We start from the raw sequence: 22,370 nt of genomic DNA, 5'->3' as shown, positions 1-22,370 counted from the left end.
CTTGAAGGGATGCTTTTTGCATTCAACAGAGTTATATCTTTACAATAAGTGCTTAGTGGTTTGCGTGCTTCAGCTCTCTGCTCAGTAGGCATCAGGGGTGGAGTTTTTCCTTTAAATCTATGCATTCTCCACCTACACCTTCAGGAAAAAAAATACAACATTAGACAGTGTTTGACTTGTGCTGAAGGTACAAATCATCCTTTTTATTAAAGTATGAAAAGTTGTTCAGTTCTGCTTAAGGACCTGAATAAGGAAAAAAATAACATTTCAGTCAGTTGCTTTCCCCCCACTTCCAAAAATGTTTTTACATATACAGTGCTCATGGAAGGGAAAAGGAGAAAAACGCTAACATTTTGGAGCAGAAAACAATTAGCAGCATGTGCAGGGAGATGTAATCATTATCCTCTGCTTGGGCCTCCTGAAGAAGAGGGAAAACCCAAAATGTGACCACTAAAGGGTTAACCACAACATTGAGAGCAATTTGTCTATTGTTTCTCTATTAATATAATTCACCAACTTACCACTCATCACCTTTTCCAAGTAATGTCCCTATAGCAACAAATGGCGCCATAGGCAAACCAGATGCAATCTCGTCTCTGTTTTCTTTTCATAAGCATTTGCAAATTTGTTCAAAAGAAAAGTAAGGGAAAGTGGGAGAAAAATGTTTATGTTGTAGAAGCTACACCAAGGAACATTGAGAACAGGGGACTCTATTTTTGCTCTAACCCCCTCTGCTATCTGATGGGCCTCCACATTTCTGTGGTATGATCTGATTTCCTTAAGGGAATCATTCTGTGTCATTGAAATGAACCTAGATTTTCTTCACAGCAATCTTGATGATCTTGTGCTTGTATTCTGAATATTTAAAGCATGCTGTCAGAGCCCTAGGTCCAAAATTGGACTCTCTTCCTCCCCACCTTTAGTTTGCAGCTGACTTTCATCTCTCTGTTTAATTCCATAACACAGTATTAGTTTTCCTCAGTGACATATCTGCACATAATTGCTACATGCACGTTTTTCTGTCTGCAGCATGATAGAATGAATGCATGGACTGTTTTTTTTTTCCAGAAATGTTGCTCAAAGTTCTTACATTTAAGTCTTTCCTTTACTAGGTATATCCATTATTTTTCCTTAAAAAGAAATCTATTGCTTTTCTCCTTTTTTTTGTCTCTAAGTTCCTTTCAGTTGTAGCTGACTTTAAAAGATGGAAAGCATTTCTCTTTACATGGAGAACAACCATATACTTTATTTGAATGTATGTTATTTCAGTTTCAAAAAAAAAACAAACAAAAAACCCATCCCCAACCCCAAACTCCTGAAAACAAAAAGTCTCTGCAAGAGTAGATAGTTTGTATCTCTTTTCTTGCAGTTGAATCAGAAACGAACATAAAATGCCAACTGTCCTCATTGTAATAGCAGATTTCTAGGTTTTTACAAGGATAAACAATTGTTACATTTATAAGAGTTACTTATTTTCCTTTGATGCATCTTTTTTATAACTTATGAAATTTTCAACATGCTGCACAGACTGGGCTCTCATATTGTGGGTGAGTGCTCATCAGCAGTCCAGGTAGAACTTCTGGAGACTGGTCACATGAAGAAGACATCCTCCTCCATTCAACCACCAAACTGCAGCAAAGGCTAGCCAAAATGGATTTAAAACAGTTGTTCTTCTGCAGCAGCAATTACTGTAGTTGTTACAAGGAAGTTAGATGTTCATAAATGGGAGGAAGATCAGTTCAGCTATTGTGAATCCTTGCTGCCCCTCATTTCTCAGTATGGAGCCTTGAATGAATGGAGTTAACTTGTATCTCTTTAGAAAATAGAACTGAGGCAATATTTTACATTTGCCGCCAAGATGCAGGAAAAACTCATTAGTAAAAAGAAAAACGTTAGTTCCTTCCTATCACAAACAATTAGATTCAAGCTTTTCCCATTTCATTTGATGGTTTGCATATATGTATGTGCATATAGGCTGGTTGGCCTATTTAAATAGTAACTGCAAGACCTGAAAAGTTTATTGCCTTATACGTAAGATTTTTTGAGAGTTTCTGTCACCTCCTTGACCAGTGGGCAGCTTTGCCATATGATGTTAGCGGACCAAGACTTTGCCCAGTGTCACTAGCCCCTAACACTGGAAATCTGCTGAAAAGCATCTGATTTCCTGGCTGAAGTCGTGTTTGAGGTGTCTGTGGCTCTTGGTGTTGAACAGCAGAAAAAAACTTACGCTCTGATAGGTTTTCAAGACTTTTGGAGAGCGCCTTGTCTCCTTATCTATTGCAGACTGTACTGTAAATGCTTCTTTAACTACTTCCAGAGCTCGTTTCCAGAGGCACAACATTTGGCTGTGCCATCTGATTACCACCAAAACAGAGGAAAGCAGTCTGACACGGTGACTTTGCTGCCTGTGTTATACTCTATTATTGTCCAGCCGGTGTTTACAAGGATGCCACAGTTAACGTTGCCCAGATGATCTATCTGTGGGAAACCCAGAAACCAGGCAGCACCAGCCACCAGTGTTTTCCAAATTCAACCATCTTATCCGAGGTCTAGCCTGTTTGTGCAAGCTGGGGACACCCCACAGCGTGGGTGTGCTGTCAGTTAGCGCTGGCAAGAGATAGCACTGCTGGAGATGTTGAAGTTCATGTTGTTTAGGCCACTTATGGCTTTTCAGCAAGTATTTTGTAACGAAGTGATGTGGTTTCTCTGGCAGCTTGTGGACCTAAGAACATTTTTTAACATAAGACTACAGTAGGAATACTGCATCTTCTCTAACTACAGGAACATTTTATGCAGTTGCTAGCAAAACGCATGGATATTGTGAGAATTGCATGATTTCCAGAAGCTAGACTATAAATGGTATTTAGCCTGTATTTTGCTTTGGTCATCACTTTTTGTGTTTGGGTGTACATTTTTTCCATTTTACTATTTCCCACATGTGCTGATGATTACTAAAGTCAGTCATATCAGCTTTTTGAAGATCAGCTTTCTTCGGCTAGCTTGCTCTTAATGGAGCACACAAAATAAAGGTTTTTTGTGGCAGATTTTAGAGTGTGTATATCACACTCGTTCACCAACTAATCCTAAGAATTGAAGAAGTATAGCTATTTTCAGCCATGCTGAGGGGATATTTGAAGTAAAATATACCATCAAACTGTGTAGTGTCATTATAAATTCATGCCAGCAATATTTTACTGAAAAGAGTTAATATTTTTCATAAAATAAACACTTCAGAAATGGTTGCATTCCACCAGGCACATACCTGGAATGTAAAAAAATCAGTAATTTGTAGCAACTCTATTCGTTTCCTACAAAATGTGTAAAAGGCACAGAAATTTCTGGCCTACACAACTTTTTAAAATTATTGATCTGTTTTTATGTGTTTAAAAAAAAAATTTAAATTTCATCATCCCTTTTTTGAAACTTTTTGTTTTAAACCAGGTTCTTTGGTGTTGTGTGTTTCTACTTAAGAAAGGTTTGTTTTGTTTTGTTTTGTTTCCTGAGGTATTAATATTTTTTTCCTGTATATTTTTACCTTCTTTTACAAGAAACACTTGTGTACAATGCACAAACAACCCTGTTACCTAAGGTTCTACTATGCTTTTAAGCGTTGTGAATAGACGTTTCTTCCTTTAAGGGCTGAAGGTAGGGTTCTTTTAACTGCTTCATATCCACATTCCAAGACCTATTTAAAAACCCGAGTCTGAAGTCCAGCTGACAATGAACTCTATTTTCAGCTAAAACTCCCTCCTCCCCCACTTCGCCACACACTGTTTCTGCTGCTGGTCCACTTGTGATAAAGACCAAAACTGTTGTTTGGCTGACATGCAGAAGGAGTTGTTTATCAAAAGGAGGCTATTCTAGGAGGATATGCTCTTTAAACAGAACAATGGGGATTTTGAAGATAACCAAATCAGTACTACATAGGTGTTAGATCTGTTTTAAATTGTTTCTGTGTTGGAAAGTAGGAGGGGGCCCGGGTATTTGGCTTTGAATCCCTCGCTTGCAAGTGTGAAATGGCTAAATCCAAATTAGCTGCCAACTGTGCTTTGTACTGCAGCTCATGCTTATCTATAGGGCATGAGCACAGCACCTGGGGAGCACAGCGCTGGGGGTGCCGGGAAAGGGGCCTCAGAAAATCAAATTTCATTTTGTGATCCAGCTGTACCTTGCACTTTACCCAGGGTTTTTTGATCCATCCTTGGCGCTGCCTGGTTCAAACGGCAGTTCCTAAAAGCAATCTACAGGCAGAGTCATCTTTTAATAGTTAGATCAGGTTATAGGCATGTACCCATTCCACTGATATAAATTAACTGGTTTCTGGACATGCAGAAAAGTATCAATAGCTGATAATCGGGAGGAAAAACTAAGGAACCTCACGAGAAACTTAATTCTGTACAGAAGATCAGCAGGTATATGTGATGCATCTTTCTTTGCTCACCTCTTCTACAGAGGGACAATCTCACCGAGAATAAAGGTGACCTTCAAAGGCAAGGGAGACGAACATTACATTTTCTGTCAAGCTCTTAGATGACTGTTTCTCTTCTTTCTGAGCTGTGACAGTCCTTGATTTTCTCTAATGAAAGTTTTTATTAATATATTTTCTCAGATACTTGTGTTATGTTGGAATAATACCCTAATACCCGTCATCAGGTCCAACTGAAAATTCCCCTTTCTTGCTTACTTGCAGTTGTCTTTTGTGGTACAGTGATCTCATTTCAAAATCTCTTTCCAAAACTAAGTGAAGATTCTCTATAAATAAAGAAGTATCAATTTTTTTTCTTTCTTTTTTCTTTTTTTATGGCTAACAGCCAATATTTCTGCCTGTTTTCATATAATGTGTCTATACATGAAAAGAAAAGGAGCAGAAAACTTTCTTTTTCTCTAGCGCTGATCATATGCAAGTGATTTATTTAAGGCCACACAGTGAATTGCTTGCAAGAGCGGGATAATTCTCTCTGCTGGCCATCTGATTAAAGCTCAGCCTAAATACGCTTGGATATTTGCAGGTGGTTCAGGAGAACATCTGGAGGTTCCGACTTCCCTGAAATGTCTGGTTTGATTGATTATAAAAGGGGAGAGGTCTTTTGTATCCACCTGGTAGACATGTCCTGGCCCCAAAATGCAGGAATAGTATCTATTTTCAGCTGTAAGTTTCCTACCTTCTTCCCCCTCCAATACAAATGCAAGCTTACATTCTTTTAAGTGTGGAAAGGGCACTTCAGTGATCACTGACACAGTTTGGCATCCTCACCTGAAGCCTGGATTTATTTTCTTAAAGATTCCCAATAGGTAAACCCCATGGAAAAACTAACCCTTGACAGCTCTTGCTGTTTTGACCATCACTTTTTACAGCCAGGTGTGATGATGTGGAGACTAGGAGGAGCAGTCCTTTTGTTTATACTAGAGCCAGTGTAGCTGTTTGCTTTTTATTCTGTCCTGAAGTGATGCATTTTCAGAAGGTGTATCACGCAACCAGCAAGAAAAAGTGACTCCATGGTTATGAAGACAGACATAGAGACACGCTTTGTGTAGCAAGGTAAGCGGTGGAGGCTGGTTATTGCAATAAGTGTTGCCAGAGGCAGCACTGGGAAGAGTGGCAAATAATGAACCCTTTTCCATGCTTGCTCGGAGTAATTGCGTCGCAAGGTGACACAAGGATATCTTGGCCAACAGTGACAGCCCTGTAGTTTCCTGTGGTGGGGAGTCCTGGTAGAACTGTGTGCCGTGCTCTGCTGTTAAAAGTTTGTAGATTGCTTCATAGGTGTCTTGCCTGGGGTTTAACCAAAATAGAGCTTATTAAACCAAAATGATCCTATTTCACTGAAATTGATTCCTGAAGAGGGATGGGGCTTTAATAAGTGTGTCCCAGTACAGATTAAGGGGCCTATTGTTTGCCTTTATGTTTGAAAATGCTGCCTTTGACTTTTTTTTATCTTATCTAAGTCAAGAAGCCATACTTCCATTTGGCTGTGTGGTTTTTGGCTTTGTTCTAGTAACGCTTGACCTACCCATGTAGATTTAACTGACTGGGAATAAGGGTTGTGCCTAGTTATCGCCATTGCTCATAGACATTGACAGAGGTGATGGAAATCAGTTTTTATGACAATGTAAAGGGTAGAAACCCTACTTATGAGGAAATACATTCCCATACTTCAAATACCAAACAATTTAGCAGAGGAAGCAATTACAACTCACAGTGCTGCTGGAGTCCGGTGAGCACTTCTGTGTTTTGTGGGTACCCACACCAAAGTTTGCCAGCGTATGAGCTCAGCGCATTGATTGCTGCTGCTTGAACTCTGGACTTGCTTTGCTGATTGGTTGTTTGCTCTAACCACAGCGCTGGATGGAGCCTTTGGAGACTATCACAATGTAAATAAATATATGTGCGTTTGTTTCTAGCCTGTTAAAAAAAAAAAAAAAAAAAGTGTATGTGTCAAAGAAGGGGGAAAAGCTGTTAAGGATTCATTTGCATGCCTTTGAGATGCAGGAGGTACAGGAAGCAATGGGTTTAGGGGAGGGCTAGCAAAATCATTCCATAGGAGTATAACAATAGAGAAACACAGAGAGTGGTAAAATGCTGTTAGATTAGATTAGTGCAGATTTATTTGGCAAGTGGTGTTTATTTTGCTATTAATCATATAGAGGTACTTAAAGCTTGCAGAAAAAGTCTTATTCCACGAAACAGCGTGAAGAACGGTTAGTTTAGCGGGTTGTTTGGTTTTTGGGATTTTTTTGTGGTTTTTTTTTTTTAATAATCCATAGGAAAACACTACAATTTTTTAAATCTTTTTTTGAGGGTAAAAAGGCTGGACTAAAACTAGAAAATGAAAGATGGCAGTGAAGTAGTTCAGGTATACTAAATTGCTCTGCTGCCATGGTTGTCTCTAGGCTGGATCTTTGTTCATCTTTTGCACTAGTGATATTTTTCTTTGTGCCTTTGCCCTTGTTGTTATAATTTTAAATGTGGTGAAATATGCTGACTCGTACCAAGTTTTATGTTTCAGCAAAGGAGAGACTGCAACTAGAAAGAACAAATGAATTCACAGTTGGCTCAAGCTAATTTTGTGTAGTTACTAGATTACATCATGGATTTCTCTGCCAGTTAGCTGTTTGAAAGTAAAATAGGAGGTGTGGCATGGCCTGAAACTGAGGGAAAGGTTGGAGTTTCAGAGGGACAGCCTCTTCACACCATTGCCAAATTACCTCTCATTTACTTTGCATTTGTAGGAATAAAATAGGGCACAAGTCTGATGGCTGCAAACAATCCGCCTGAATACTTGCAGTTTCCTTTCAAAGGTTTTTCGGTGCTGTAAATGTTTTCTCCTTGAAATTTGCTGTGAGGGAGAAAGCTGACATAAGACATGGCCATGAAGAGTCCCAGAGTTTGACGAAACGGCCTGTGATGAGGCTTCCCCACCTCTCTAGTGCACCTACTGCTTCTCGCAGTGCTCCCCAGAAGAGCCTGGCTCAAAACAGCCACCCTGCAAGTTGGTGGTGATGCTTGTAGCCAGTGGGAACCTATCCCAGCGGTATGTTCCTGGACTAGGCAACCCCTGCTCCACACCCTTGACCTTCTTCCCCTACTCCCTTCTAGTCCCACTCTCTTATTCTTCTTTTCTCCTGGTTTAGCTACTTTCTCCTCTCTGAGGAATATGCAAATGTACAATTCCATCTTGTTTACAATCTCTCTTAATCCATCTATGAGGGAGGCCTTCTTCCATTGCGTTGCTCCCTTGTAATGCAACTAAAGCCACCATCAGCCTCATCTAAAGGATGGAGATGGTCTGTCATTGGAGCTTCTCCTGATCTCCAGCGCCCTCCTGCCCTTACTCTCTGTCAGGTACCTCTCTTTAACCTGCAGCTTTAGTGGATAAACAGTTAATGGGTTCCTGCGTTTCTCAAAATGGGTGGAAAGGGACTTGCATGATCTTTGGCAAATACATGTGTTTGCCACTCTGTTATTTTATTAGCATAGCCTTTTCCTGAGTCCCAAATGCTGGCCTATTTGTCCATATTAGGTGGCTGTTCTGCTTTCTCTCTATTGATTTCTAAACCAAATTTGAGCTATCTATTAAGTGCTACAAGAACTGTGTGTAGACTAGTACTTTCTGGCTTAAGTTAAACTGTAGGATGGATTTGTATTTTTCAGCTTTTCCTTTGACCCACTTTGCTGAGTTAGTTTCCAGTTTCCCTGAAAAAGAAAGTCTTGTCTCCATTCTGGTTTTGCTATTTCCTTTAGTTGGCTGAAATATTTAATAAAAAAGTTACAGCAAGCAAACGCTATGGTCAAAAGTGTAAGTGGAGGAAACTTCATTGGCTGAACAATACAGAAGGTCAGATTTGGTGACCTTAATTTTTAAATGTATTTTCAGATCTTCCTCAATTGCTAACTGAATACAATTGTCAAGATTTTTTTTTCTTTGCTTGATTGAACTACTTACATTAGGCAAACTGAAGATAAATCCTTTTCTTGTTCAGTTTCTTGATGTTTGTGACGATGTCGTCATATTTGCTGTTCGGTCATCCACAAAGTGTTCCATAGTAAAAGCATTGCCTGGTAATAAACCAATGGACTCCCTCTCCCTGTATTGATTTTTTGAGAGCAGAAATGGCATCTTTCACATCTTCTTTGTGCACTCTAAGTTATTTTAAAGAAGGAAGAAAGGAAAATGAGATGAACACTCTCCCTGCCCCTTTGTAGTCATGTCTTAAACACGTGGTACCATGTTGGAAACACTGAGTAATCCTTACCTTTGCAGCTCTGCCAGCCTGAGCGTTTCAGTTGAGAAATGAAGTGTTTTGCTGACACAGGGCCCTGCTTACTCCATTGGGTTTCTTTTTGTGCCTTTTGAGATGCCAGAAAATCTGGTGCATAGGTCATGCAAAGGGAAATTAATCCGGTGCCATCTTGTTCCAGTTCCTGCTTATCCTTATCATGTGCCTGTGCCCTCCTCCGTGGGCTGGCAGAGGCTCTGCGGAGCAGCCTGTGACAGGAATAGCAAGGAGAGCTGCTTGGGGCACAAGTGGGGCTGTCTCCCCTGCCTTTAGAGAGCTGGCTGGCTCCCTGCCTGCCCTTGCCACGTGTGCCTCAAGTCAGCATTGTCACACTGCCTCTTTGCTCATACTCGCAGTGTTTCTGGATCATTTAAATAAGAGAGTCCTGAAAACACAGCATGGCAGTTTTAGAGGCTGACTTGGGGCAGGTTTTACATGTTAGACACCAGATCCCGCTTGTCTCTGTACAGATATACCTGCTCTGAATTTTCCTTAGCTGCAGGGAAGCGCTCAGAGTTACAAACATGACCAAGAGAAAAAGGGCTCGCCCGTGTTGTTTGGAAGGGCGACATGACGGGCACACAAGATGGTTGTGTCGGGGTTTGATGTCTTGGGGCTAGCTGGAGCCCTATCAGTGCAAACCATGCACAGGAGGCTAGGACAAGTGCAGTGAAAGCCACAACAGAAGATCCTCTCATCTCAGCGCAATGCACCTATACCAGGACTTTGTGGTATTGGAGCTACGTAAGCAGGGTTCAAGCACTGTAAAACAAAACCCTTCCAGATATCACAAATCATTCTCCTTTTGAAAGTTTTTCATTGTTTCAGTCTTCCCCCTCATCCCAGCCTCAAACTCCTTAGCATCATACTCTAGACTAAGCATAATAAATCTTGCCCTCATTGTTTATGGAGATTATGAAGACCATGGCACTCCTTTTGTATTATTTTCCTACTTCCAAGGTATACCTACTGTTCAGCACTCTCCTCATTCACACCATTACTCAAAACTGACATTTTTCTCTGTTTCGTGTGAATTTGACAGTGTGAAATGTGTGCACCAGAAACTTAACCACCTGCTGTTTTCTCTATAGTTACCAGTAAGCAAATCCACTGTAAGTATTTGTATCTCCACTTTGGATGCCAAAGAGACTTTGATAGCTTTAGAGCCAATCATCTGTTGGTCTGACATGAAAAATAGCCTCCCTGCAGTAGGAACCTTGTCCTTCTCTCTTGTCTTTCCAGTGTTTGAGAATTCATATCATAGCTATGATAGTTTGGATATTGCAACATTGCCAGAGCCGTATGGAGATGCCCAAATTTGTCCTAGTCCTAGGTTTGGAAGTAGCTTAATTTCATAGTGTTAGCAGCTATAGCTATTTTTGAAAATGTTTAAAGTCTACACATACCTGGATGAACTTTAGAGGACCTTTCTTAGCTCTTATTTTAGCAGTGTGTTTCAATGGTTATGCTAGTGACCTTTTTCATTACGAGAATTCATGTTAATTCATGGCAAGCCAGAACATTATTATAAACCTCTTGACTGTTCCGTTTTTTAGGGCTTTGAAATGTAATCAAAGGTGGATTTATCCGATACTAAGAGATGAAACAGTTACCAGCCTTAGGTTTCCTCCCTCTTATTTTTCTAGGAGGCTACTGCCAGAGTAAACTGAAATTGGAGGTGGTTTATGTTAATGCTGCAGCCTGTAGACTGCACTTGCTCAGGATTTTATCCAGGAGGATCAGCTGATCCCACTGCAGGATGGTGACCTCTGGCAGAGACACAGGACAGAGACAGCTGCTTCAGCTCTCCCAGCTAAACCTGCTTAAGGCGGTGAGTGGGAGTTGTTAATGCCATTATTTGTTTAATTGTAGGGCTAATAGATTTTTGTGTGTGTGTGTGTGCGCGTGCATGCTTTATTACAATAGAATACATGAAATAGGATCAGAGGGAAAATTGAGTGTGCTACTTGGGAGCTGGTTCCCAATTATTATTCCTTTTTATTAACAAGAGCCTAAAATGAAAAGTAACCAGAAGGATACTCGGCTTTAAACTTTCCAGTTGTATAAAAAGGCAGCCCACCCTGAAATGTCTGGTGCCATGGGGGTGTACAGTACTTTTAGGAATACAGGGCAAGGGTGAATTTTTAATTAGCTTAGTCTTCTTATTTTCCTCCAAATATAGATAGGCACTTCTTAGCTTTCTCAACTTTAGTACTTGAGAGTAGGCAGCCAAGTGTGCTCTGGGAACTATTTGCTATGGAAGTCTGTTAGAAAAATGGGAATCCAAAAGTTATTTCTATTTTAATAAAGAGAGGGTAAAGTTTTTAATGATGATAGCTTTCTGGAAGTGCAACCCTTCCCCAATACTCTTTATAAACAAAACAGAGATAAACCAAATACTTGCTTCACAAGCCACTGCAGGGATCACACTGGCATTTTGTGCTGGCTTGTGAAGTGCTGTGTCCTTGTTTCAATATGCCCAAGCTCTGAAACTCCTAGGAAAAGACACGTGTGCTGTGGGAGCTACCTCCTATGTTCAGGCCCACTGTGAATCTGAAAGTAATGGTCCTCTCAGGAAAGAAGCTGAGGGCACTTGGCAGTGGAAAGTATCTTGCCCATACTGGAGAGGGTGACAGAATTGGCAATGAGGAGGTGACTAGTCATTCTGCAAGGCCTGGTCTGGGGCCAGTTTTCATTTTCATCTTGTTCTCTTTCTGTTTTTCTTTCTCTCTTCCTTTTTTTATTTATACCAATGAGCAAATGCTGCTTATTTTTAGCAGCCTTTCCATTTTGCTCAGTCGCTGATCCTAAGTAATGGAATGCCTCTAGGGTACCATTCCACCTCTGGTAAGAACAGACAAATGCAAGCTTTGGGGTAGGGAGTTATTGATTTGCTTCCAGGCAAGTAGGTGTGTGCGATATAGGTAAAAGGTGCCCATGCATACCATATATATTAGCACTCCAACATCTTAGCAAATGACCTTTCATGATCTGTCTTGGGTGAGAAATTTATGTTGTGTATCTCCATAAAGCAAGCAGCCTTGCAACTTGCTTATTTTAGAGCATATAAAACCAACACTAAAAAACCAAACACACCCAAATATACACACCTATTTCTACAAACAGAGGAAAAACAGTCCTCCCTCAAGTGCTGACAGTTTCAGTTCTGGGAGGAGCAAAGCAGATGGATCAATTGATGGAAGAAGATGTAAGAGTTACATAGGGGTACATGATGTAAGCCCCATTTTTTTTCCTTTTCTCTTTCAGATCTTGTGTCACTGGGTTATTGCAGAGATACTAATACAAGGGACAATAGAGTCCTGAGGGAAGCAGTTACGGGAGGGCTTCCACAGAGGTGTGGATGTCCAGGGAGCCCCGGCCTCCAGATTAATGCGAGGCCAGCAGCATCTTCCACTGAGTGTCCTAGCAGCTTTACATCTACTTTCCTACTTTAGGAGACAAATGTATGACTTTGGACACTGCCCCTCTTCTAAACACCTTTATGCTGGAAAAAAAGGAAAGGGAGGGTATATCCAACCTGAGGCAACAAAGTTTATCCTTTCCTATCCTTACTCAAAGTTTATCCGAAAGAACTTCAGAACCAAGAAGGAGTAGCTACATACTTCAGCTGCAAGGAATGAGATGCAGAGTTTTAGGTCTTGCCCATCCTGCGTCCCCCTGAGGTACAAGGGATTTTGTGGCAGATCAAGTGCCCTTGGTCACTGCTGCCTAGTTTGCATCAATGGAGCTTCACTCCTAGACACATTTGTATTGCTGTTGGTGAGGTGCTTTCTGGCTCATGCCTATTTCAGTTCCGGCTGGAAGGAAAGCAGGTGAGGAGGTTGTCCCACACCCTCAGTGTCAGTGGGATCCCACCCAGCCTGAAGGTATAGCTGCATAACTGCTTTGTTCTCTCAGTAGGGTCTGGCTTAGTTTAAACATTTTCTATAGGTTTTTGTCTTCCCCATTTTCAGGCCTGACTCATTTTGATAGGGATAGGAACCTACTACATGCATACTTATGCTGGCAGAGGAAACTAATTTTCAGCTAATGGAAAAAGACGAGAGGCTAGTGGGACATTACTCATGTGCAGCCAGAGGAGCTGATGGCCCTGTGCTTAATTTGCTAATGCCATGTCTACGCAAGTGTTCTCACTTTTGCCACTGCTAGGAAATTACCATTGATTGCAGTTGAAACATTGGAGATGGGGAGGAGAAGACACCTTGTGTAGGAAACAAAGTTATGCTGCCTTTGAGAGGGACCCAAATACCTTTTCTACCATAGATCTTAAATCCTTCTACCTTTTCCCCTGCTCTAGTTGCTGTAGGGATAAGGTTTTATCCTTACTCTGGTGGATCTCTGTGATGAAGCAAGTCGTCTCTGTGCCAAGACCCTGCTTTGTTACTGTCATTAAAGATCCAGCTCTTATTAACTATCCTGAACCCGGTAGAAGGGGGAAGGTATCTGTTCTGAAGCTACTCTTTAAAATTCAGCCGTATTTATATACTATGATCTGCATGCCTCTCTGCCCCCAAATTACTAAAATTGCAGCACAGCTGTCCAAGACTTATTTTTTTAGTAAATGACACTTATAACTGGCATTCAGATTAACTACCATCTTAGTGTGAAATGCAGCAAGACATTTAACGTGTGGGATATGATACCCACCTCAAATAAATACAACAGTGCGTCAGTAGATGTTTTCATATTTTCAGGTAAGCAGGCTAGTGTTGGGGAAAAAGATTAGTGTATTAACACCTCTGCTCAAAGCAAGCCAGCTTCCTTTCTACATGGAATAATTATTTTTTCACATAAGCCCTGTAGTGCTTCTGCTATGTTTGCACTTTTAAGTCTGAAACATTGCAGTACAGATCACCCTTTATGAGTGGAATCTGAGGTCATGTGTCTGCATTTAAAATTCACTGTGCATGAGCTATCATACACTGGCTTGTGAATTCTGTAGGTGTAGGGGCTATAGGCCCGTATTTCAGGTGTGAAGAAAGCAGGACCTTTTTTAGCACTTAAAGCACCCATGTGTGCAACTCACAGCTATGAGTAACTTTGGCAGAGCTTTATAAACTCTGTTGATTCATAGCTGGCATCTCACCATCTCTATAGGCAGGATTACATATAAATATGTATGTCCTGTACATAACAGGACCATTTAGAGCATCCCTACAGCATAAAGGTGAAGTGAACTTGGGCACAAAAGTCATTATACCTCTGTGGAAGACTTGCTGGGGAGAATACTGAAAGGCCTTTTGTCTGCCATAGTCTAGGGCTCACAAGTGATTTTAGGTGGCTGGTGATCTATGCTTCTGTTTATACAGTTCCAGCAAGGATTAAGGGTCTTTAACCAAAGACAGTTCAGAAATAGGTGATGGTGGGAGAAGTGACTGTAACCAGCGTGCCAACGAAATACCAGAGAGAGGAAGGCTTCTCTCCCAGATCATGAATCCTGGGGCTTTCATGGATAAAAAGTTGCAGCTGGAGTTTGAGGGTGTAATGACACATAAATCTTTGGTTTAATCATCTTCTAAAGTCATGCCCAGGGTTGGCTTACAGAAAATGAAAAAAGCTAATGAACCCTGAGGATGACTGATCTGCAGCTGTCCTCAATAGCTTTCTTGAAGGAGGTCTTTTTTCATTGCATATATAACTGCTGCATGTTGCTGTTTTGAGCAGCTGTGTCTTGGCTACTCCAATATGCTCATTGCTGGAACTATGTCTTAAAACTCTGGCCAGCACCTGAAAAAATATTATTGTTTAAGATGGCATTAACATCTAGGTTCCAGCCACAGTTTTGTGCTGGGCATACTACAGTTGAAATACGAGAGTCTGTCCATGCCCTAGAAAGCCTATTTTCTATCTGCAGATGCTTAACTTTGAAAGAGGAAATGGGTAAAGGTGATCTAGCTTTTTTCATCCAATATGAGCTGGCTAGACCGGTCAGTGAGATTCTTAACAGGTGTGAGATTGCAGTAAGATTGGAGCAATCTGGCAGAACTGCAGAAAATCTGATTAAAAAAAAAAAAAATTGTGTCAATCCACACTCAGTAGCAGGGCTAGGAGAAGGACCTCAGGAATGAAGGGTAAGAATGAATTTCAGCTTCTCTTACTATCTTTGCCACAAATTCTTGTGTACTTATACTCACTATATACCTATATTTCACTGCTGTGCTAGATCCAGAATTTACATGTTGTACTGCTGTATGCTAGAAACTGTTAATCTTGCACCAATAGCAAAATTTACAAGGGACATGCCCAAGTGATCTAGAGTGACTGTAAATATGTTGGTGCAAGAAGTCCCCATATAAGGTGAATTCTTAGTCATGCAGAGTATGAATCTGTAGAAGCAGATTGGCCTGGCAACCTGAAGGGGAAAAAAGAACAAAGGAGAATATGTTGATGCAATCTATCCAGGGGTACTGTGCTGCAAATAGTGAGGTGATCCCCTAACTTCTGAAATGTAAAAAAAGAAGTCTGAAAGGTGTCTGTCTTTCTCAGTGGATTTTTTTTTTCTTTTCTTTTTTTTTTTTTCTCCCAGCATATTTCCAGCTTTTTAAAATCAGAAATGTTTACTGGGGGAAACTATTAATGAAGACCAGCAGAATGTGACGGGAGGGGTAAATGCATATAAATTCAGAAATTGAAAGGGCACGTTCACAAGGAAAAAAGGTGCATTACCAACATTTGTTAACTAAAATACAACAGCTAGCTGGAGGTAAGAGTTTAAGGCTGTCCTCTGTGCTAACAGGCCCATGTAGGGAAACTGGCAGAGCCCTGGGGTGAAAACTGCAAGCTGTCTGAATGCAACATTCAATACTATGGATATGTTTTTAAATTACTGCAAGTAAGGTGCCTTTTTGTTCTAGCAAGGATGAAGCATTAAATGAGATGTTTTGCAAATGTTTAAATATATGCTTTTGTTAATATGTTATTGGCTAGTTAATATTTTGAATAAAATTAATCATTGAGAAAGCTTTAAAAATTAACTTTGCAACTGATCATTTAATCATAATTAAAGGCAGTGAAGGAAACCTGAAACCTTAGGTAGTTTCAGCAGTAAAACTGAGGAGGGTATCTTCTGAAATTCTCTAATATTTCTGATGCAAGAACAGAGGCAGGGAATTTATTTTAAGGAATTGCTTTTGGAAAAATATCTCTGCTAGTAATTTCTTTTTAATTCATTAAATTCTCAAAAGAGGGGGAAACTCCAGGAAGAAAAAAAAAAAAACGGCATTGCAACTCACTGCTAAAGGCGTTAATACGATGCTAATGAACCATAGCCTTTCCAACGCATAGCTGGCAACTTTACCACCCATCTGTGCTGAGTGGGATGTGCAAGCAGAAGTCGGGGCTGAAAACCCTCCACCTGTTTTCAGAAAGTGAGTGCGCACACACTGAAGTTACTCAGCGTATTCGCTCTGTCTTCGGCAGTCCTGGTGATGTTGTTACTACTACTTTTCTGCTGTCTCATATCTCCCACCGCCATGTGCCAGCTGATAGGGGAGCTGTGACATACCACACCCCCGCGGCCGGGAAGGGGGTCACGTGGACTGGTCTCATCCAGAGCACTTTAAAGAAACTGATAGAGCTTATCTCGTTTAACTTGGCCTTTGGAAGACACTTGTGGAAATTTCTGCAAAGGAGGTCACATCAGTTGTTGTCACAGCTGCTGTGTAAGTCTGCGTCTGTTCAGTATCTGGCCAGGGTGTGTATGTGTGTGCAAGTAGATATCGTTAATAGATTGCATTTAAATCAAAAACAGTTCATATGAAGTTGATGAGGAGGTTCGATCACTCAGAATAGGTGCATTATCATCAAGACTTGAGGCAATGATGGAGTACATAAACTTAATAAAGCAGAAGGATGACCAGCTTTGGAGGGCCGATGTTGCATTTAAAACAAACCTTCTCCCTGGGGAATTCCAAGTGTTAGCATGTGGGACGTACTCCAGCTGCTAGCTGCTCAGACTTAAAATAAACCAGGCAAAATCCTATACGCAGGCTCTACCAACTGAGGCAAGCTGCTATTGCAAACCTTTCATCTCCCTTTTTCTTCCAGTTGGGTCAGAATGACAGCAAATATTTTTGAAAGGGCATTTAAACCTTAGTATTTCACACAGCTTTCCTTGTGCTTCTCTGAAGTGATCTCAGCATAGTTATAAATTCAGCAAAGAATCTGGTTTGTACAGGTTGAACCATTGTCCTAGGAAGGCTGGAATTAAAAACGGGGTTAGAAGGAATATTTCTGCCTTGTGTGACAATGACATTGCGACCAATACTACTGCTTTCCTAATCTAGGTACTTTTGAAATCGCAGCATGACTACATTAACAGAGGACTATTCTCCTTATTAAGTTGAACCTGGGAGATCCTTTTTCTTAAAGTGAAACACATGTGACTTTAGGGTGGTTTGCATTTTGGTTTTTTTTTGTCTTAGCATATTGAAGAGGAAATAATTTAATGTGTCTATGGAAGACACCATAGCAGAATTTCATGAAAAAAGGTGTCTGGAACCACGTGGTTGTTTGACAACTAGAATATAAATAACTTTGTGGAGGTCTGAAAATAGACTACAGTACTGTTTGCTTGTTTTGTGGTTTGAGATTGACTTCAGGTTTTTTTTGTTTTTTTTTTATATTTTATTTTAATAACCCTCTGACTATAATTTATTTCTAAGGTACTGAGATGCTTGGGAGGGGTGGGAAACAAGCAACTTAATGTAATCTATGCAAATAATGTCTAAATTTTTTTTTAACATTATCCTACATGAAACTTCATTTGTCAAGACTACTCAGTTTTTCTGTGATAAAACCTGTTGAGCAATGTAGTACACAACATTTAGGAATTTAATACTCTTATTACTGTCAAAGCACAGATATCAAGCCATACCAGTCAGCTTGAAAAGCGTACAAGTGACTGACACAACCTACCTTCCTGCTTCTTCTCTTCTTCCTTTAGACACAGTCACACAAATTCTTGTTCAAACCAATGAGCTTATCCAGAGTATAGTTATAAGGGTGAACTCTGCCAAGCTATGGTTAATCACACAGTGCTAGGGATATCTTCTGAAGGTATCCTGAACACTGTGGCAGAAGTATTTGTCACTCAAACTATTTATAATTCTAGGAGTTTGGAGGCCAGACAGATGTTTATTTTTTCTTAATATGAAATGGCAGGTCTTCCTTTTAGAAATTGGCTATGTCTGTATGGACACGTCAGGCAGATCTGGAGCATGCTGTTTTCAGGAAATGCCATGTATGCACCCCGGACACACTGCTGCTCACTCAATTAGCCTTTCTGTCTCACAGATGACTTTGTAGCTCCATGGCAGTCAGCCTGTTGTCTGCTGGACCTCTCGTTTCTGTGGATGGTTGGGAGAGGTCACTGCAGGGTAACTCAAGAAATGTGAAGCTGTTGTCCACGTAGCACCTCCATTAGAAAATTTTTAAGGGCTTCCAAACTGAATAAAGCTGTGACCTCTAGTGTTAACCACAATTTTATTTTTTTTTTTTTCTGGATGGTGTGCAAAACTATACTAATGCCAGTAAGCCTTTGAGAAAAAAGACTGATAAGCATCATGGTTTTTTTTTTCTTATTTTCCTAACCACCTCAAGTAATTAGTTTTGAGGACTTTTTGACAAAGTTTACATGCAGGTCACCCTTCCCTCCTGTTCCTTGTTACATATCTTGAATTATTCTTAACTCTGTGTTTCTGGAAATCATGGACAATGTATAGACACAACGCCTTCAGCAGGCATGCAAGGAATGTTATGAGGGTAGCAAGCTTCCCATTTCCCTGGTCACTCAGAAGATTTATGTGCCAGTATAATGAGAATGAATGATGAGCTGTTGTTCATTGACAGAAGCCTTATGGGTCTGTCTATGCACAAGAGGTTTTGGAAGTTGATAACCTTTGTGCTTCAGGTTTTGTTTTGAATAGATAGAAGAGGAGAAAATAGTTATTGGTAGATGTAAAACTGGACAGACAAACTGAAGGGTATTAGCCAAGTTCTGGCAGTGAAGCTGAAAATCTGAGCTATTTATACAGTTGGAAACAGAGTTGGGGTATTTTCATTATTTTGGCACAGTATCGACTTTTATAGAGTCAGGAGATGCTCCTGCCTAGAATTTCACTCTCTTCTATTTTTTAGGTCTCTCTGAGTCAATGTGACATATCGCAACTTTGGTCTGAGCACTGGCCAAGTATAAATGGAGGGGTGGATTTCAAACTCTGAAACTGAGAAGTCTCTAGGTCACTCTAAACTTGCCTAGAGACAAGGCATGTTAAAGTATTTTTTTGCTGTTCAAGAGCAAGATAAAATGTCCATAGACAAAACCACTATTACTACTATATAATTTATTCACTTCAACACCTTTCTCATATCATATCAAGTTAATGACCATTTTGTGCATCTGGTATACATCCAGAACCCCTGTTGTAAAGTCAAGGTTGTGTGAGATATCCCAGTTTGCACACCATGTTATTTTGGCAAGTATCATAAAGCTACATAAACGGAAACCATACTTTTAAGATTTTTTTTTTTCTAAAGGATACAAAGTAAAGATTAAATACTGAACTTTGATTTTCAGATATATTACACACACACACATCCCCTGCCCCAACCTCCATATACTAAATAGTAAATTCTTGGGAACATAAGAGCCTGAAAATTTTTGCTTTTCTAAACCTAAAACGTAGCCATCTTTAGCAGAAGCCTAAGTATTATGTCTACTGGAACCACATTAATTCCAGAAGAAACCTCTGTCTTCTCTGGTATTTATAATTTCATAATATCCACTTTCTTAAAAATTTTGGTTGTCTCAAATGTTCCAGCAGCTCCATGTTATAAGCTCTTGAGGCTGATTTAAAGATTCACCACACATTTTTGCAGAGTGGTAGAGAACTCAAGCCAGGACTTAAGGGTTTAGGTTCTATTCAGAAGTTAGCCATGTGCAAAAATAGTTTTCTGAAACATATGGGAAAGAGCTGGGTTCTCCTACACACATGCCTGGAAGATAATTGGAAATCACTGTGCTCCGTTTTTAAAAAATAAGAACCATGAAACTCCCTCCTGGAACGACATGAAGCACACGCATTTTCTCTTTGAAAGGCATTAACTTAGTGTTTTTATGCATACCTATGATATGGTGGTTGGAATGGCATTTGGAAGTGCTCCTTAGCAATAGTCTCATCACCATCCTCATATCTGTGCTGGCTGTAGTGGAGACAGACTGTTATTTACCCCTGTGTCGTTGTATAGCAACCCATGGAAGTTAGAGGCATAACTGCGTACGTATGCTGCTTAGCATTGGCAGCCAGGCCAGAGAGCGGCAGTAGTAGGGAGAGTCTGATGTAGGCTGTGCAAAGCTACGGACAAGGATGCTTGGGGAGCCAGGAGTCTGATGGAGGGAGGAGGCAGAAGGACCAGCCAGAACAGCCCCGTTCTCCTGTGTGGTGCAACCAGGGGAGAAGGAAGGGGACAAAATTGCTCTCTTGGGAGCTCCATCTTTCCTAGGTGTGGGCCTGTGCCTAAATGATTTCATTCAGCCCTTACTTGTAATGGAAAATCTTGCATGATTACAACTTAATATACCATAGTCTGTATTTATGGCTGAGTTGGCTTGAGTTAACAGTACCTTTAGAGATATGCTGCTTGCAAAACATGCACCACTAGCCAAAGCATGCCTTTTATCAAGATGGGTTAGGAATATCCAGTGCTTCCCTACAGGCATGTTGCTACCTGTAGCTGAATTTAATAATACTAGATTATTGTAGTGTGGTTTATACTGGCTTTTTTCTTCATTCTTTTGAATCTATTTATTTACTTAATTTTCCTACCATCAAGAAAAAAACCAAATCTATGAATACTTGCAAAAGCAGGGTCAGATGGTGAGACTGGATTGAAAGAAGGTATTTAGGTTCTTAGGATGACACTCAAAAGAGCCTGTGGGCTCAGCTATGCTACACAGCCAAGTACACTATAGAGATCCCTGAGCTAATGCCCGTGATCGGAAGCTCTGTTAGTGTTGTTGTGTTCTCCCTGGGCTAATTAACAGGGGTGCCTCTCAGCATACCTAATTAGCTCCATTCCTGCAGCATCCTCAGGGGCTGGGCTAATTAGCGTGTGGGCTTTGCTATACAGACACAGCTATAATGCCTCTGGGATCTAAGCTAGTATCTGTGCATGGCATTGCATTGTACCATGTAGACAAGCCAGTTCCCTCAAAGCTACCTCAGGATCTCTAACAGCCTTTTGCTGTGTAAACTTGCCCGGTGCATTAATGAGACCCCAAAAGCTTATGCAGGGAGAAGGATAGTAACTCAGGATGTGGGCCAGAGGGTAACATTTTGGGAGACAGATGTTTTAGGGCGAGTCCCACGTTCATTTGCGTTTGCTTTACCTCTATGTCTGCTTGTTATCTTTGGATTAAAGACAGTATTAAAAGTAAGCACCAGCTATGGTGAGGCAAAAAAAGTAGGCCTACATTGAGGTGTACAAAGTCTGAACCTGCTACCTTGCAGCTTGCTGGTTTTTGCTTTTAGGTTCTCAGCTAAACTTATAGCCACTAAAAGATAGTTATGAACTAATGAACTGAAGCATTTTTAAAGCATATTTCCCCATTGCTGTGGTCAAATAATAATGGTAACAAAGTATCCTTTATGGTTTTACAGACCCTGCTTTCTCTGATCTTGAAGTGCTTTGCAAGCATGAGTAAGCACAGCTTCACATGAGCCCTGTAATGAGGCAATACAATGATTCCCATAGTAGGAGTAGTAAATCCGAGATGCAAAGACCAGCCAAAAGTAACTTGCATTTATTAGAAAGAACACGTCCTCTCTGATTTAACTTATTCTTGCACTGTGCTCCTCGGAATTTTCTCGTACAGACATTTTTCTTATCAGCACTATTTTAACTCACTGATACCAGGTGATTGCAGATTCAGTTTAGCTGAGCTGACCTAAAAATGTTGCATTGCACTAGACAAGAGCTGCAGAAAGGTGGCTTATTATTCACAAAGGGGCTGTACACTGCAGAGGGGTGATAAACAAAAGATCCACTGTCTCTGTCTTCTGCTTGTAGTATCACTAGCAACCGGCTGCACTGATACCTTCCTGATAGCTCAGCCTTGCACAGAAAAACAGTGTCATTTGTGGCTGCAAATTCCAGCCTCTGCAAGGAGTCCTCAGGGGCTCAGCACCTTCCAGGAGCTCAGTGGGAAACTCTTCCTGACAAGTGGAAAAGATCTGTCAGAGACAGCCTAATATGCCTCTTAATCTTGCTTCACGTTATTCTCATCATTCTAAGAACCCCAAAGATACATAACATACAGCTATCCAACTTTCCTTCCCACAAGCAAAGCCTGTGGCTACACCTGCATCATATCTGAACTGATCTTGTGAGTGGTCTGAAGCCTGCAGTGCTCATTGTGTGTTTGCTGCGCAGAGTTCAGGTTGCCTATGAGTTCTACCTCCTCTGGCAAATGATGGTGATGCCCATTTGTGAAAGACCCTTTCTTTACTGGGAGGACAGACTGGATACATGGAAGTGACCTCATCAGGCAAGGGGAGGTGGCTGCTGGAGTC

At 40.7% G+C, this 22,370-nt stretch overlaps 2 long non-coding RNA genes across 5 annotated transcripts in view; one reads left to right on the top strand and one right to left on the bottom strand.

The window, feature by feature from the left end:
* Nucleotides 1–170: 170 nt before the first annotated feature.
* LOC128150301 (uncharacterized) lies at nt 171–9,175 on the bottom strand. Its single transcript, XR_008238020.1, has 4 exons — nt 8,755–9,175; nt 8,445–8,641; nt 4,381–4,482; nt 171–243 (listed from the first exon to the last, which is right to left on the bottom strand). It is a non-coding gene; the product is annotated as an uncharacterized LOC128150301 (long non-coding RNA).
* A 7,150-nt stretch (nt 9,176–16,325) lies between these two features.
* Nucleotides 16,326–22,370, top strand: part of LOC128150300 (uncharacterized) — a 46,248-nt gene continuing 40,203 nt past the window's right edge. For all 4 annotated transcript variants that reach the window (XR_008238018.1, XR_008238019.1, XR_008238017.1 and 1 more), the window contains exon 1: nt 16,326–16,460. This is a non-coding gene — a long non-coding RNA (uncharacterized LOC128150300). The remainder of the gene's footprint in view (nt 16,461–22,370) is intronic.

The sequence above is a fragment of the Harpia harpyja genome, chromosome 13 (genome assembly GCF_026419915.1).
Source record: "Harpia harpyja isolate bHarHar1 chromosome 13, bHarHar1 primary haplotype, whole genome shotgun sequence".
NCBI lineage: Eukaryota > Metazoa > Chordata > Aves > Accipitriformes > Accipitridae > Harpia > Harpia harpyja.
Note: the sequence above shows the minus strand (reverse complement) of the source record. Positions and strands in the feature narration are given on the sequence as shown.